Genomic DNA, 16,753 nt, shown 5'->3' on the forward strand with positions numbered 1-16,753 from the left:
CAGGCCTTTTCAAGGCAGTTTGAAGTGACTCAAAGAAAATGGGCAGGAGAAGGTCAAAGAGAAAAAAGGGGCTAAAGAAACAGTCTGTATTTGTTCGAAGTATTAGCCAAGCAAACTGCAAATAGCAACAAAATGAAACAGTTAATAGAGCAGCCAGACAGAGGCATGTCAATCACTTAACTTGAACAGCATTGGGCTAACCAAGGCTTCAGTCCACTGTGTTACCTAATTATCTTGGGAAAGCCAGTAGCTGGAAGTAATAGTATTGTATTTCTTTCTGCTTACTGCTCAGAAAAGGTGATAAATACTCACAGCTTCATAATTATTCAACATATATACATAAAGAGTGGTGGGTTGGTGGATTGTAGGCAAGCTGCTAGTAGAAAACCAACAAAAAACCCTTCTCGATTAACCTGAGATGCAGAATGTGAGCATTAGCATGTTTAAAATCGTGTAAGGGTTTGCTTATGGAGCGAGCTAAGACACGCATGGTTTCCTCTGGAACAAACCTTAAAGACAAACACATTTACAAACCTTGGAGCGTCGTTTTCGATCTTTCCTCCAAATATAGTTTTAAACCACACATAATGTTAAGGGTCAGACTTTAAACCACAATAAACAATGAGATTAAGAGCCAAGACTGCAACTCTCCTAACTTAGCATATGCTGTTTTACCTAAGCTATGTAGCACACATGGTATGAGATTCCTGCCTTATTTTGCCCTAACAGGGTAAATTAAGGACAAAGTTTCACATTTGCCTCACAATTTTTTTTTGTATTGTTGGTTAAATTATCCCCATGGGGCTTGATTTTCCACTGGCCTGAATTTGCACATGAAAAGCATTTTATTTTATTTGACCAAATGGATGTGCCCATAAACAGGCATATTTTTAAGTCCTGGCAAAAGAAGAGGTTCCTGAACTTATCTTCATAGTTGAATTAAATTGTCAAATTATTGAAACAAGGAAATAATAATGAATTTGCAATGTGAGAAAGTGCTCTGGCCTTGATCCAGATGATACAGAAGATTGTATAATAAGACACGAGCAGAAGTGTGCGGCAAGAGCCATCTTGAAATATGTGAAGTTTTGCAACATTACCGAGCTACTTGCATCTTGGAGGTGCTTTTTTGGTCTTGATATTTTTATCTTTCTTTCTTTTTTCTGTCTGTTTTTAATGTGAGTGGATTTTAATTGGAAAGAGTGGATGTTGCTTTGTACTGGTTAAATCTACTGCGTAGGTTTGCATCAGTTTGCGGGTGCTGCTGTGACTACCTTTGTGTAAATGCAACTTCAGTCTCCAGCATGATCCTGCTTGGTGGGATCCCACTTGTGTTAATAAGCCCTAAGCTGTGTAGCAATATTGGGTGGTACACTTGGTTTAACATGGTAAAGGGTTTGTAGCAAAAAATGGTCCACACACATGAAATGGACAATATACAATATGACTTAACGCATGTTAAAAAAATACTCCATCAACAGCTGGTAATGGTTTACTGTGGAGGAGAAGGAAGAAATAATTTTTTGTTGCTGTTGTTGAGAAAACAAAAGCATTGGCACAGTCAAAAAATCACTTTTGTTGAGATCTTGCATGCTAAATTTTAACCAGAGGGACTATTTTTTTTTTCCTGGCTACATTGCACCCTCTTTTGAACTTCAGTCTAACAAATAATCTAAAAGGCTATTCAGTGTGGTTGTGCTTGTATGAAGGGTTTTGCCATCATACAAGAAGAAATATCATCTTTTCTTTTATAGTGGCCACTGTATTTTCTTTTTTAGGAGAAGAAAAAAGGGGGATTCTTATATATGTTAGGCACAGCACAGTTTTGAAGTTACATAATAATAGAAAAAATGGCACTGTGTGAACCCTTCACTGTCTAAGAATTCCAGCTGGAATAACTGTACAGAACCAATGACCATTGTTTTGTATGGGTCCCTCCTGATGTCCATAGGGTTTTATCTGTAGTTCATTGGAGTCAAAGTCATAAATTAAATTTGTTGAGTTTTAAAAGGCTCTCCTCTTACAGGAGGGATAAGGCTTTATAAGGATCTCTATGAATATATCAAGACTGACAAAGTATCATTTCATCAGCTGAAAATAGGATTTCTACAAGGAGCATAGAGTCTGAGCTGGTGCAAGCTGCCTTGCCTGTATCTCCAGCTGGACTTGGACCAGGATCTGTGGCAGTGGCAGTCCTGTTTGGTGTAATTGGCTAGTGGGCTGTTTTCATCATCTCTCTCCTTTGATTTTAGCTGTTTCCAATGTTATCTAAACTTCTTTCTTCTGCTGCAAATGGAAAGTGCACTGCTGTCACTGCCTGGGGTAGCTGTATTTGCCCAGAGCGAGGAAGGTCAGTGCATGTCCCAGAGGGGTGGTTCCCTCTCCTGCTGGGTAGCACACCAGTTCAATGGGCTCTGCCAAGGTAAAATTGGGAGAGTAGGGTTGCAAAAACATGCAATAGTCTTCATGTTATGACCAGAGTAAAAGAAGGATGGCTGGATGTCAGCTGAGCTGACAAAAGAAAGCAGAAAGCACTGAGGTTCCATGACGTGTTATCTATTATCTGAACATATTGCAAACCACTTGGGGTTTGAACACCCTGTTCTGTGGAAACTTGGAGAGTTGGGATATCTGCCCAAATCTCATTTGCATGAGTTTTGGGGAGCTTTGTTTCCTCCTTAGATTTTGGTTTCAAACCAAGTGAGCCCTGGCTGCAACATGCATTGGTGGGACAGGTGCTGCAGCCAGGTCCTTGCTTGGAACAGGTTTTCTTCCTTTGTTGCAGTTGTCTCTACTTGTGGTTTTGTCTTACAGAAATCTGTCCAATTGCCTGATCCAAGGGAGCCATCAAGCCCCAAACCCTGAAAAGACTACTCCAAACCCCACATTGTTTGGGATATGTTCTCTTTTGAAAAGAGGAAAGAGCATTTTAGGTCTTCTCAGACGTGCATAAAGATTTAATAAAAACCCCAATCCTTGATTTTTGCTGCTTGCCTGGTAGAGTTCCTAGATGCTGTGTGTGTGACTGAGTCCCCTCTGTCCATGAGACAAGTGTGCTTTGAGGCTGGACACTGCCCTGGGCCGCTCCTGATTGTCAGCCAGGACATCTAAGACGTGAGGTGGGTGCTTGGGTTGCGCTTCTCAGTGAGATGCTTGAAAGCATAAAATTTCTTATCTGGGTGTTCCCCCACCCAACTAAACTGAAGTCTAGTTTAGCTGTGTGGCAAGAGGTAGAACCTGAGCATCTTTTCCATTAAACTGGCGCCTGTTTTATCTTGTTGGTACAAGTGCCTGATGCGTCCATCATCTTTGATTTCTTCAGTGAATGTTGGTTGTGCTATGTGGATTTAGCTTTATAAATGAAAAAAATAATTTTAAGCTGTTTTTTTTCTCTTTTGAGAAATATTTTTGCCTAGCAAGAAAGCAGAGCCAGCTCTTAGAAGATGGGGCTATATTGCATTTTATGAACAAAAATAACGGGTAGTCTCTTTGCTTTGCTAAAACCCCTCATTTGCTATGTCCCAGTGCTTCTCCTTGAAACTGGAGGCCTTTTATTTGCTGGTGTTCCTTCCCAGATGCTGATTGCTGTAGTGCTGTGTGTACAACGTACACTCAATACATCATCTAAGCACTGGAAAGCATTCATTCTCTTTGTGCAGTCTCTCAAGCCTGATGTAAAACAGGCAGAAGTGCAGCAATTCCTGCCATAATGTAACATGATTCCAGGAATTAGAAATTTCCAACTGTGAATGTACCAGGAAGTGGCAGCATGCCCCGTGCCGGCGGGGATGGGCTGGCGATGGGCTCCTCACCCTCTCCTTTTAGTGCTCAGTGTGTGTGTATGGCTGCAAGAATGGAGGGTACAGAGGGGAGGAATAGATGTCCATATAAATGGATCTGTTTTTTTTTTTACTGTAGATTCTTAAAGTTCTTCCAAGAATTAAGTCTAAAATTACCAAGTGTTAGCTAGAAAGTGGTTCTGAGTGCCTCAGCCAAAAGGCTGGATCCTGCTGACATGGGAATTCATGGAAGTTTTGCCTTTGGCTTTTATGGCTGTGGGACTTCATCTGAAAAATGCTGTAAAGTGATCTGAAAAAAATTGTGAAGCTGCAGAAATACACAGACTAACCTGAAAAGCACAAAAGAAGGCTTTTTAGAATATATTATCATTCATGGGGAGGTTTTTGTAATGTCAAAGTGCTTGAGTGTTGCTGGGAGTTTTACAAAGCTTGGAAACAAAAGATTAAACTCTAAAGGAGTATCTTTAGGTTTGTTTACTTTTAAATCTGGAAACCCACTAAATGAAGAAATCATCAATTGTACTCAAATTCAAATAACAAGTTAAAAAGAGGCAAGAAATGCTTAATAAAACATGTCTAAAATTAATTATTACTAGAAAATAAGTTTTTTCCACTTGAAAACAATTGACAGGGTTTAGGAATCAAGTCTCGGGTCAAAGGGTCTTGATGGCCAAGTCAAAGGGCACGCAGAGATGTATATTAATGCGTGTCAGCTTCTAGATCCTAGAGTCAAGCAGAAGTTCATAAAAGAAACAAGGCATCTTAAGAAGAAGTGTTATTAGCAAACATCAGGTCAAAGTTTATCTTTGGGTCAGTGTGTACGGGAGGGTCATCCATTCATGCTCCTAACACAGGCGTTATCCTTAAAGCTGCCTTGGCGCAAGGTGTAAAGGGAAAATAGAAAAACTGCGAAAACTTGGTGATTTTATCAGGACTCTTTGCAAGACTAAGATTTAAATTGAGCATCCTTAAAGGAGCAAAGGAAAATAGGAATTTTATGTCAATTACTCTTGGTTGTGCTTTTTTCAATTCCTTTTTAAATCCAAAAATAAAACTTATTTTTGTATGTACATGCAGGATTCTCAGCAATGTCTTTGCACTCTTGCCTGAGTCAGAGTTGATGCTATAGGGGACAGACATGTCTTTCTTTTGAAAGGACCAGTATAGCCAATGTCAAACCCTTTGATGTGGAGGTATTGTAAATCTTTACACGTGATCCTTCCTGGAAGCCATGGATTTCCTAAGAAGCGTGTTGACCAGTTCATCCCATTTACAACGCTACTTCTGCAGCTCTGCTTTCTCCTCTTCCCACCGCCTTGGGTGTGGGAACCCTGGCGCCCAGGGCAGCCGTGGCCGGGGGCGCTTCGCCACTCAGACCTGGAGGAATGCTCCTGCTGTGCCGGAGCACACAAAGGCTGCCTACTTGCTTTGACAAGCCCATGCTGCAGAAAATCCTTGCAATCTTTTGTGCTTCGTGGTGTTGACTTATTTTAGTTCCACACTAAGATGCTCCCCATTGAAACAAGCCAAAAAAAAAAAAAAAGAAAAAATGGAATACGGTTCTTTTAAAAACTGTTATTCTGATGACTTTAGGAGGCACTTTGCCTGACTTTCTAAAGAGATGTGTTTGAGCAGTGCAACTTTGCTTATGCTTTGGAGGGGAAGAGAATGGCATAGTTGTAGGAATAATAAATATGACTGTTTACTAAAGCCCATTATGTTTGCATTGAATGGCAATTAAAATATAATGTGCAATGATAACTGAGTATTTCTGGGAACCTGTGTGACAAGAGGTGACAGAAGAGAGATTATCTGTTGGACTTTTATTTGTATAGTCTGAATATTGTAGATCAGAATTGTGCATTTATACACATGTTGTGCACTGGAAAGTCCCGAGCTCCAGAGACATCAAGCATAATGGAAAGCCTCAGCATGCTCAGGAAAACAGTCATGTGTTTGCTGCTCTTCAGTGCAGCTATAACACAAGAGTCCCAGCCTCTTAATTAAGTTTTTCAGTAAATCTTTCTGAATTTTGTGTTGGTAAAATATATGAGGAAAGTCTTAAGAAAAAGCCTTGAGCTGTAACAGTCAAACTTCAATGCTTTTTAGATAAATAGCTTTTCCTATTGGACCCTGGCAGTCGGAAAAAACTGACTTTTTTTGGGAGCACATCATATTTGCTAGGAGAAGATTCCTGAGTCCAGATGGAATTCCTGGTTAGGAGTAAGGGAGAAAGTGCCTGTCCTGTCTGCTGTGAGCAGGGTATGTCCCTGCATTAGGAAGGGAATATGTTTCCCTGGCACTGAGGTGACAGCTGTAACTAGACCTCTCTAGCTACCCTCTATTGGGTATTTGGAGTATGGGAGAGTCAAACTCAGATGCTTGGAGCTTATTTTGGGGTGTGTGTTGGGTTTTTGTTTGGTTGGTTTTTGATCTGTCTTTTTTCAAGCGCTCATTGGACCTTCTGAAGAGTGGAAATAGAGAAGGAGCTACTGGTCTCATAGACTGTTCAGTTGGTCTCCACTCTAAAGCATCCTGAGTGAGTGCCATGACCACATGCTTCTCCCTCTAGAAGACAAATTATTCCTTCTCTCTTTTCATTTTTCACAAAAGACTTTAACTAGATTTTGGTTTTTTATTTTTTCCACTAGCACAGAATTGGGAAGGCGGGGGAGAAAGCTTGGAAGGAGAAATGTGAAATAAAGAGAAAGGCAAATATTCCCTTTCTCACCAAGTTGCAATCATGGTCTGAAAGCATGAAATGACATCAATTGGAAACATACCCAAAAGGCAGAGCAGCTGAACCTTTGCTGCTATAATCTGTCATGGCTCCATCGAAGTTAATTTGAAAGTCTGCCTGTTCCTAAATAGGTGCAAAGGCCTTCCACTGAATTGTGTGTTACCACAGGAAATCATATTAAAGGGAATGGCATTTTGGGAGTCAGAAAGTCGTCACTTCTAATGGTAGCTGCATTGAGTTTGATATAAGCTCTCAGGAAATTTGTGGGGTTGACTTTGTGAGAGTATCTTTTCTGCTGAACTGAGAGTTGAAACTCTGTAAAATACGTTGTGCTAGGGCCTGGTCCTGACAGAGTTCTGCTAAAAAAAGTGAGCTGCGTCATGGGAACAGACTCTTGAAACCATGCTGTATGTGCGGCGCAGAATTCAGAAAACCAAAAGTTTGTTCAATGTCTTTGTGAACTCCAAGGCTAAGGAGGACTGTGGGAATCTTGGTTCCTTCAGTGGCTCAGCAAGATCAAATTTACTTCTAATTCTTTCTCCCTAATTCTGGTTGCAAAAATTAAACAAGTAACTTGAGTTTATCAGACAAAATTAGGAGTTTATCATGTTCCTAATGAAGCTTATGGCAACATCAGTTTACTACAAGATAGTGCCCACTAAAATAATAAACAATTATTTTAAAAGAGGAAAACAACTGAATGCCAATTAAGACAAACATCAGAATGACAATGTTCCATTTTCCCACTGTATAGAGAATGACTTGTGGCCAAGGGATTACTTTTGAAATTGTTTTGAATTCTGCCCTTTAATTTATTAAATGAATCCTTCTTAGGAACTTGATTGCTAATTCACTTTAATTTAGAAAAGCCCCACTGTCTTTGGATGTAGGCAGAGCCCTCAGGGGTCTATAAAACTGTCAATAGGGCTGTTAATTTGGCTTTTCTTTTTTCCTAAAGCTTAAAGCTTAATTGTGAGAGCTGGGAAGATGCCACGGTTTTGGTTTGCAGGGACTCAGTGTCTCATGGGTTTCAGACCCCATCAGAAGTCATAGGAACCCTCCTGTTGCTCCTGACATGCCAAGCTAGAAAAGCTGCAAAAATCTGGGATTTGCTGAAAGTGAGTCCCACCTGGTTTTCGTGCTGGAATCGGAGATGGACAAGAACCAAGTCACTCAGTCTAAATGTCCCTCAGCTTTGGGTGGATCTGGATCCTGATCAGGATCTGAACTTCTTGTGCCTTAGGCTTGTCTCTAATTAAATCCATGCAAAACCAGACATTTCACATGACTTTGATGCAAAACCATAAATAGGCCCATTTTTTTATTCAAAACGAAGTCCAGGTTTGCTTAGAAAGATCACAAACCTCCAAATGAACCTTCATGGTCCCATATTATAATGAAAATTGAAGTCTCCAATGGAGTAACATTCCTGGAGGCAAAGATGCTTGATATTTGTCTTTCTAGTTAAATGTGTTACTGTTCAGAGGCAGGCAATGATGACCCACTTGCTGCAAGTTGGACAGAAGATGGTCTAGCCCCTTCCTTACACAGACCCTGGTTGTAATTAGGTTTCTTGGGTTAGATCCCAATCAAAAAAATCTTAATGGCACTTCTAGTGGTTTTGTGTCTTATATAGAACAGTATAGGAATAATTCCAAGTGATATGGTATTAAAAATGCAAAACAAAGCATGGAAGGTTGGATAAGATTTTGTTTGGATTGAAACACTTTTTGCAAACTCTTTTCCTGAGCAGTCAGACTGCAAAAAAACCCCAAAACTCTGGATGTTTGAATTTTGCATAATAGTTTTCAAGTTCAAGGTGACTTTCAAAAAGTGCAAGGATTTTGGCAATACAAATTCTGGTACCTGAGCAGAACAGCATGACTGTTATTTAATTTTAATGACAGATGCAGGCTCTTCTTTGAAGATCCCAATTTGAGCATTCACTGTGAAATTATCCACTGCACATATTGGCTAATTCAATTACATGTGATCATGTATGTTAGAATTAAGTGGATGTTCACCCGAACACAGCCTGGGTCAAAGTTTGTTTGTAAAATATTGTTTGCAACTGCCCTTAGACTGTGATTTGGAAAGTCTGATTTGAGTGTCTGAATAGGTAATTGTCACTGAAAACATCAGAAATGTTTCCTGACCATCTGTCACTCAGCCACTTCTTGTTATTTGTATTTCTATGGTAAACAGGAGCCCTGCTCATGGACTGCCACTGTGCTGGGAGCTGTACCAACACAGATGTTGGGATTTCTCTGTGAAAAGGACCTAATGATGTAAGCACGTGAAGGTGCACAGACATTTTTAGACTTTTAAGTAGATATGGAGGCTATTGAGCTCTAGGATGAACAGTGGCTTCAGCTCACTGGTACCCAAAAACTGCAGCAGATGATGGCAAGCTGTCACTGTAGCAAAGCCCCTCTAGAATTCCTGTCTCACTTGATGTCTATTGAGACAACAAATGTTCTAGGCTTCTGCTGTGTGCCCAAAGGCACACTTATATGCTATCAGGCACAGAGGAACACTGATTACTTGGCCATCAGTAGGTGAAGGCAAAAAGTCCACTACCCTCACAGGGTAGCCCTCTTGCGTTTGTTTCTGTGGTTTGTGGTCCCCTTGGACAGGATTAAACCTGGGACCCTGGATCTCCCTGTCCTGCTTGTCTAACAATAGAAAGGAAGCCACTTAGAAAGGCTGCCAAGACCTGGTTTCTCCGTTGATCCCGGTTTTCCTTTGCGGACACAGGAGGCTGGCTGGCAGCGTGCAGCTTTTATTCTTTTCTGTCTCTCTGCTATTGTGCAGAGTTCACTCTGGCAGCCTCCCCTTGGATGCATCTGGGGCATCTGTCAGGCCCCTCCGTCGGGCTCTGTCCGCCTGGGTTGCAGGCCAAGTTTTGACTTCCTAATCTGTATTAACCACTTTGATGTGGCTCTCAGCAGGGTTTGACCTAAAGCAGGCAGAGAATCACATCTCACAATCCATAGGGTATGAATTGAAGAAAAAAATTAGCATTTTAAAAATTTGCTGTCAAATAAAAAGAAAGGGCATGATTTTTACTGAAATTCAGTTGGGTTTGAATGCTTGTCTTTTCTAAGCTTCCTAGTAAAGCCCAGCAAAATATGTGCCGCTTGTTTGCATAGGCAGGGAAGGCAGGCTGTGTGTTAGTGGTTGGTGTTCTTCCAGTATTCATCGTGGAGGTATTTCTCTTTCAGTCTGGATTTACAAGATGAGATACTCAAACTTCCATTTTAGGACCTGTTATGTTTTCATATGGTGGCAGGAAAATGCCAAGCACTCTGGTGAGTTTGCTTTCGAGAAGCCCTCTTGGTTCTGAATGTGCTATAAATTATGTTTTCAGGGGAAATTAGAAACAAGGAGGACTACTTTTATTCCCACCTAAGAAACTTCTCTTGTTGCATGTTTTGAGATGAAGATATTAGGACTCTCACTTGTGATGCTCCTGGGTACCCAGCAGTGCATATAAGAGTGTTTGCAGGCTGTGGTGCTCTTAGCTGAGTACAAGTGGAAGCAAAAAAGAACTCTGAGTAGTGCCAGAGCACTGGAAGGCAAGATGAAGTGGGAGCCAGGATTTTTATAGCTGACATAAAGCTTCTCCTAGATCTTCTCCTGCTTCCTGCTGAATGTTGAGGACCTCTGGGGAAACAGAAAGAACCTTTAAATAGATGCTATCAATTAACCCTACAGCCTAACAATTTAAGATAGCTGATTTTACAGAGATGAAAGACTGTAACTAAGAAACTAGGCATTTTAACTTTTCTGGATTCATCTGTTTGCATTTTGGCAATTTCCCCCTAATTTTAAACATTGCAAATCTGATTTGGGACCACTTTCTCTATTATCTTTGAGAATTTGCCCTATTTCTAGAGGGTAAAACTATCAGTTTTAATGAAACCATTTATTTTCAGTGTGTGGGAGATCATCTAAAAGTGAGCTCCTCTTCATGCTCCAAAAAAACCCACAGGAACTTTCATTGTGTTTGGTTAAAAGGAACTGAAGTAGAAAGCTTGTGTCTTCTGAGTGTGGACATTCCTGATGCCTGAGGGTGGGTGAGGGTTATCTGAGTCCAGAGGCTGGATCCAAAGACCACTGCCACAATGTGACTTGCATTTAATACTGAGAATGTAGAACTAGACTCTTCAGAATGTCTTTCTTTGGGAATAGCAAAGAGCAAATGTGTTGTATGTGTGGTTTTGTACCTTATGTATCACTCAAATACTCTCTGTTTAGACAATCATGTCATTTTAAGTCATTGAAATTCTGGATGCTTATGCTGTAGGGACACTGTGGGAGTGGAAAAAAAGGAAATGAGTGAAAATATATTTTGTAACGTTAGTGTCCAAGCAAAGCCTACAGGACTCATCAACAGGCATCCTGCCACTTATGCTGTATGTGTATGGTGAATAGTTAAGAGAAGCCAGTGTGTTTATTGCACTAAATTTGGTGCAGAGTTACTTTTTCAGTTTTTGAGACTGCTAATAATTCAGAGATACAGTTATAAATTGCTTAATATATGTAGAGGTTTCAAAGCTGGTGATGTTAAGTATGTGTATGTTTAGTCAAATAATTTTTGACATCTCTACCATTAGACATCCACCAGCAACCATCCTTCCTGCAGGTTTTCTCAAGAACATTTATCAGCATCTGTCAACAAGCAGTAAATGAGAGCATATTTAAGGGAATTACATATGTCTCTGGTGTAGAGACTGGATCCAGAGAGACTCCCAGCTGGAACATTTTCCATGCTATAAAGGTGCTGTGGGGCTGGCTGCAGTCCAGCACAGCCCATCACTCCCTTTCATTGACTGCTCCGAGGTCAGCTGGTCCGGGGCTTTGCTCTGTTTTTTTATTGGACTGAAAAATTGTGAGTTTTCTTTGGAAATTAAGCTCCTCCTGTTTCTTTGGATTAGATAGCGAGCTGTGTACCTTGCTTCATTATTAGCAAGCCAGGGTCCATGTCCTCAGAGCACTTTGTGTGTGCTTAATTTTCTCATGTTTGTTTAGTGTCTGTATTACTGCAGTGCACTGGTCAGGTGACATCTGTGAGCTCCAATAGCTTTTGTGGGGATGGTAGAAGACAGTCCCCAGGAAATGTAATTAAAGGATGATGCCAGGAGCTCGTGGGCATGCAAACCTCACAGGGTGAGGAACAAGGAGCATCTGCAGGTGACCAGTCCTTGGATGGACTCAAGGTAATTACTGGAACAGCATCATAGGCACTGTAATGAATGAAAGGGCATTGTGTGCTTCAGAGAGTCTTGGACACAGAGTCCTGCATTCCCCCATGCTGGCACCCAAGGTAGGGGCTGGAATGAGAAACCCCAGAGGAAGTAACACAAAGAGGTACGGAGCACCCTGCTGCTATCCTGTTGTAGGGTCCTTTTATCCCAAACACTGCAACAACCATAAAGGCAGGGGCTGTCTTTGACCAGTGGGACTGGAGGGCTCAATACCCAGTAGGACCAGATTTCATGACAGAAGATGATGGATTTTGAGGTCAGCACCCCAATTCTTATGTAGTTGTGATGGAAGTGACCTAGAGCTACTAACAGCTTTGGCTGGAAAAGAAGTATTTGGCAGGAGTAGGTAGTGTCTTCGAAAATCAATCATAGGAAAAATATTTGATGAATAAGATAAGCTGTTTTTATTGACTGAAATCTGAAAAGTGGAGGAAAAAAAGTCAGTACTTTTAGTTTTCTTTCACAAAAGTCTCCTGCAAAGTTAAGTAATTTCTAGAGGAAATGGGGTTGTATTCAATGACAAAGCCAATATGCTATTTAAGGAAAAAAAAATGTCTGGAAATATTTTGGCCATTCCTAGTCTTGAAAGCAATAAATAGAGATGGTCATATAACTCAGTGTACTTCTGTAGTGGGTAAAAGTGGCTTGAAGGGTGGTCTGGTTGCAGCTGTGGATTTAAGAAGAGATGATAAATTTGATTTCCCTCTGAGACTTTGAGGACTGTAATCATGATATGGAGATGAAGCTATCTACAACAGCTTGCTCTGCTAGTGGTTTTTTTGAATCAAAAATGTTATTAATTCAGGTGCTAGTTAGACAAATAGGAAGTTTATTAAATAATTATAATTTTTTTTAACTTTAGCCATCTGTATAGTTTTTTGTTTTCCTCAAAAGTTAGCACTACTACAAGTGAAATCAGTGAAGAAATACAGAGCTGATGTTGAGAAATGCTTGTAAGCCTCTTCTATCTTGGTGTCCTCAGTAGTTTGAGCAACTCATAGAACTTTAGGAGTTCTGTTTGCATGGTGTTGTTACAAAGGATTGAGGCAAATATAATTTATAGATTTTTTCTTCTGAAAAATCCACACTGCCTTACACAATTGAAAGATTGCTGACAACTCAATTATTTGCAGCTCTTTAACTCATTAATACAGTCTCGTCATTTATCCAGAGACTCCTTCATTTGCTTTATTTAATTTCTCAACCGACAAATTCCATCTCCCAGGGTACTCAATATTTTCAGTCTTAATTGGTTATCAATCAGCTCTTCCACCAGCTCATACTGGCTTGAAAACATGACACCAGTCCTTTCTAAATATGTTCTGGGATTTCTGCAAGAGAGCTCTCACTTTCCTCCTAAGTCTGTCTCTCTGTCTTATATTAAAATGTCACCTAAAATTCCTAAAGTTTATTGGGAGAAAACCTCATTTGGAATTGTATATTTAGTTTCCTTCACTTTTTTTTCTTTTTTTTTTTTTTTTTTTAATTTTAGGAGACAAAGTTATTTAATCCTCTGGAAGTTTTTCCTTGAAATGGAAAAACAAGTATTTTGTAAGCGAACAGACAAGATGCCACAATACTTAAATAGAGTACTGGTGTTCTCAGCGTTACCAGGTATGCTCCCTGTGAGCAGGGCTGGAAAATTCCCCAGACGTGGGCACTCGTGAGCTCCCGGAGAGAAACAACGAGCTGTGTTTTTGCCTGGTCTGGCCGCTTTGCAGAGCTGCCCGGGCGGCTCCGGGCCCGGGCACGGTCCGGCTGTGCGCTCCGTGCCGCGCCCGGCTCAGCGCAGCGCCGCTGCCGCTGCCGCACTCTGCCTGCGTCTGCCGGGAAAGGAGGGACACACAGGCTGAGCAAGGGCAAAGCCTGCTTGGATCCAGCTTTGCTCGTGTACAAATAGCAGAGCAGTCTTTTGAGGCTAGTGAATGGAAACTCTGCACAGTCAGCGAGGATGTCTTGGCTTCGTGGGAAAAAACTGTAGCAACTTACACTTTATTTAGTTATTAAACCTGAGCTAACTCTTATATAAATACCAACTTCTGAAAACACAGGGAAACCTCCCACAGGCTACATGACTTTTACCAAATCGCAGTATTTATTTGGCTTAGTTTTTTTTGGTTTTGTTTTTGGTTTTTTTTTTTTTTTTTGATAATGCACATATGTTTGTGTACCTCCTGGACCATAGGATCTAAGTGCTAACTACAGTTCCTTTATATTTAGTTTTCAATGTAAGTAATAAGAATTAATAATGTCAATAATGATAATGACAATAATTATCATAATGACAATAATAGTAATCCCCCAGTGCAAATTTACAGCAGTGAAAGTTCGGATCAGACCCGCATGCAAAGCTGGTAAGTACTTTAGCGTTACTTGTATCAACAAAGCAAATCTCCTTTTGGCAAAGGAGGTGGGGGAATAAGAAGAGATTTTTGTAGTTGTGTTTGCAGTTTCCTTTTCCCTTCCTTTCACTCTAGAAATTCTTTATCCTTTCATGCACAGTTGAGAATTAGCCATTTATTCTTAGTGCTGGCGATGCAGTCTTTGATATTTAAAATGGAATGTGTTCCTTTTTGATGCTCTGTGATTTTGAATGAAGTACATGCTAGCAGATTAATGGTGCAGAACAGTTAGACACTGTGCATTTTTTTTCTTTTCCATATTATTTCATCATTGAAAAAAAAATATTTTTAAAAAAGAAGAGCCTGTGAATTGTCTATTGTTTATGCGGTGAAATTGTTTTCACAGTGTTGTCATTCTCTTCTAAGTTGAAATCATTGAATAGCTAGGAGCTGTCACATTTTTTGTCACTTATAACTGCATCAAGCTGTGCTGACAAAATGTCCCTGCATAACTGTTAATATGCATTGTCATTTTAAGCATGAAACAGTTTAGCTAATGATTTATCTCTTATAATGCAGCACTTGGGGCAGCTGTATGATTTGTCTCTTTAGCAAGTCAAGTAATTTCTTTAACAAAATGTTAAGCACAGATGGGCCATAGGCTGTCAGTTAACCATTATTGTGCATGCATCTGCTTGCCTTCAATGCACTGTTTTATGTATTCAGCCACTTACTTAGGCACCGTTCTCTGAAAAGCGGAACCTACTCTGATTGGCAAATAAAATGTTCATTTGTCTCTTCTTCCTATTGTTTTGTTTTGGTAACACATGTCAGCAGCTCAATTACCCAGTTCATTAACAGCTCCCAGTGGACATGATGGCCAACCCATGATAAGGAGGGCGATTGTGGCACATATGGTCAATAATAGCCTGTCTCTTGGTAATTGTAAATAAAAGTCACTGTTGGCCTTTTCCTTTTACTGCAGCTACTGTTTTCCTTTTCACTTTGCCGTACAAAGCGCATTTCTCTATGTGAATCAGCCCAAACAAAATAAAAATACCATCCATTTTTCTCAAGAAGATCACTTTTATCACTGCTGTGGTGGTTGTTTCCTTTCCGTGCTGACTTTCCAGCTTAGAGCTCACAGGATATGGGCTTGCTCTTTTCCAATTCCAGCAACGGATAAATTGCTCTTATTAACAAGTTTACTTAAGTAGCAACATATTTTCTCAACATTTCTCTCATTCTCTCACTGCAGACTTTTTTTAAAGTGCCTGTGGAGTTAAAGTCATTTACAATTTTTTTTTTTGTAAGTATGCCCTTTACAAATAGCAGCAGTTTTCAAAGGAGTAATTGAAGTGTGACTTAATCCTTGTTAGATGAGCGATATTCCTGTCTAGAACAGAGGCTTTCTTTTTGGTTTCATTTCTCCTTCTTTGATATATCATAGTCAAAATGCCAGAACTGGCTCAAAGCAATTCTACTACTTGTGGGTATTTCACATTGTATCAGGTACTCTGCTGCTTTCTAGCAAGGTTGAGAATTTCTTTATATATTTGCTGATTCCTAAACTTTCATTTTTAATGGGAAAAAAGAAGCATGGAGCGGTATTAGCATGTTTTATCATAAACCCATCTGAGAAATCTTTTGTGGCTGCCTGTTTCATTCTCTGTTTCTTGAAATCTGATTTCGCTTTTCTTCTCAAAGAAAAGGAGTCCAATTGATAACAAGTTTTGGGCTATGACTTAATAGGGTGAAACTTTGGGTGTCCAAACCTCCCTTCTGTCCTCTTACCTTACGGATGTTGAAGCACAGAAATTGAACGTTGAATTGGGTAAATTGCAGTTTTGAGTAGCAGTAACCTTGCCCAAAAGTGCTTTGGGGGGAGAACCTAAACTTTAGGGGTGCTCTTCTGTTCCTTGAAGCATGCTTTATCTTAGATAAACACAGCTTCAGTTGTGGCGTCTAAAGAGCTCACAGGTGGCTGTGGGGTGACTCGGGACCCCTGAGCTTGTCCCCTGCTGCCTGCCATATTCATAACTAATCTGTAGTCTCCTCCCCGGGCTGCAGGCACTCGGGGAGTTGTTGAGTGTCAGAGTTTATTTGTCCTGGTTTGATTAGCACAGACCTGGCAGGGCGTATTTTCTTTTTAATGGCTCCTTGCTGTGACAGTGAGGTTTTGGGAGGAGGAGGAGGAGAGGGGGGAGCCTGGCGTCATGTTTCCCCAGGCAAACACAGAAAAACGAGGAGCTGATGTGCTGGGAGGGAGAGAGGTGCTCTAGAGTCTTTATTATTTTGCATGGATATAAGAGCCTGCCCCTAAACAGGACTGCTGAGAGGGAAGGAAAGAGACGGGCTGTTAGCACGAAACAAGGATGCCGTTTTATCTTCCTGTGGACTTTATTTTGAGGAAGAAAAGGGTGCTTGGTGCGTTTCTATCTTGTCGACTGTTAAAAGCCAGCTGCTGAAAGCCTACCCCAACACAAACAAGGATCCAGGCAGGAATGCCCTACTGGCCACCTACCGCTGCTCCTGGCCATCGCGGAGAGCCATGCCCAGACGTGCGTTTGGGGAGCGCCTCGGGTGCCTCTGACACCCCCA

General features: G+C 40.7%; 1 protein-coding gene across 18 annotated transcripts in view; it reads left to right on the plus strand.

Annotated features, from left to right (window-relative positions):
- Positions 1–16,753, plus strand: part of PAX3 (paired box 3) — a 73,349-nt gene that overhangs the window by 29,039 nt on the left and 27,557 nt on the right. For 4 of the 18 annotated variants that reach the window (XM_068200969.1, XM_068200979.1, XM_068200970.1 and 1 more), the window contains one exon: positions 8,746–8,828. The exons of 10 other annotated variants lie outside the window; for them this stretch is intronic. The gene's annotated coding sequence lies outside the window, so the exon portion shown is untranslated. Of the gene's footprint in view, positions 1–3,525; positions 3,596–8,745; positions 8,829–11,617; positions 11,763–11,932; positions 12,067–16,753 lie in introns of those variants that run through there. 4 more of the 18 variants (XM_068200973.1, XM_068200983.1, XM_068200968.1 and 1 more) reach the window with 4 other exon arrangements.

The sequence above is a fragment of the Anomalospiza imberbis genome, chromosome 10, assembly GCF_031753505.1.
Source record: "Anomalospiza imberbis isolate Cuckoo-Finch-1a 21T00152 chromosome 10, ASM3175350v1, whole genome shotgun sequence".
Classification (NCBI taxonomy): domain Eukaryota; kingdom Metazoa; phylum Chordata; class Aves; order Passeriformes; family Viduidae; genus Anomalospiza; species Anomalospiza imberbis.